This window comes from Myotis brandtii, unplaced genomic scaffold (assembly GCF_000412655.1).
Source record: "Myotis brandtii unplaced genomic scaffold, ASM41265v1 scaffold1904, whole genome shotgun sequence".
NCBI lineage: Eukaryota > Metazoa > Chordata > Mammalia > Chiroptera > Vespertilionidae > Myotis > Myotis brandtii.
In genome coordinates this window covers 35,585-36,464 of record NW_005357093.1, presented here as the reverse complement: position 1 = coordinate 36,464, position 880 = coordinate 35,585, and positions in this window count along the sequence as shown.

Here is an 880-nt window from a genome sequence, read left to right as displayed (position 1 = left end):
CTACCTACCTACCTACATATGAACATATGTACCTTCCTATCATCTATGTATCAATCTACCATCTATCTACCTATCCATCTATTTATCATCTATCTATCTATCCATGTCTGATCTGTCATCTATATCTATAAATCCATCCTCTATCTATCCATCCATCATTTCTAACTATCCATCTATCTATCTAGGATCTATCTATCTTCATTTATTCATTTATCTATCTATTATCTATGTATCCATTCTATCTATCTACCTACCTACCTACCTACCTACATATGTACATATGTACCTTCCTATCATCTATGTATCAATCTACCATCTATCTACCTATCTATCCATCTATTTATCATCTATCAATCATCATCATCATCTATTCACCATTTACCTGTCATATCTATCTACCTACCTACCTATGTACCTACCTATCATCAATGTATTTATCTATACATTCACCCATCTCTCTCTCTACCTACATATCTATCATCTATGTATCTATCAATTTGTTATCCATCCATTTATTAATAGTCGTATGTCCCGATTATTTACCCATTCAGCCATCTATTATCTATCATTTATCTATCTACCTATCTCTCTATCTAGCTATCATCTATCTATCTCTATCTCTCCATGTATCTACCTACCTACCTATCATCTATGTATCCATCAATCTGTTATCTGTTTATCAGAACTCATATATCTCTATTTTTTCACCTACTCAGCCATCTATATACTATCTATCTACCTACCTATCCCTCTAGTTATCACTTATCTATCTAGCCGGCTATCATCTATCTACCTAATGTCTACCTACCTATCTACCTACCTATTGATGTTTCTCTCTCTCCCTCTCCCTTCCCCTCTGAAATGAATAAAAATATATTTT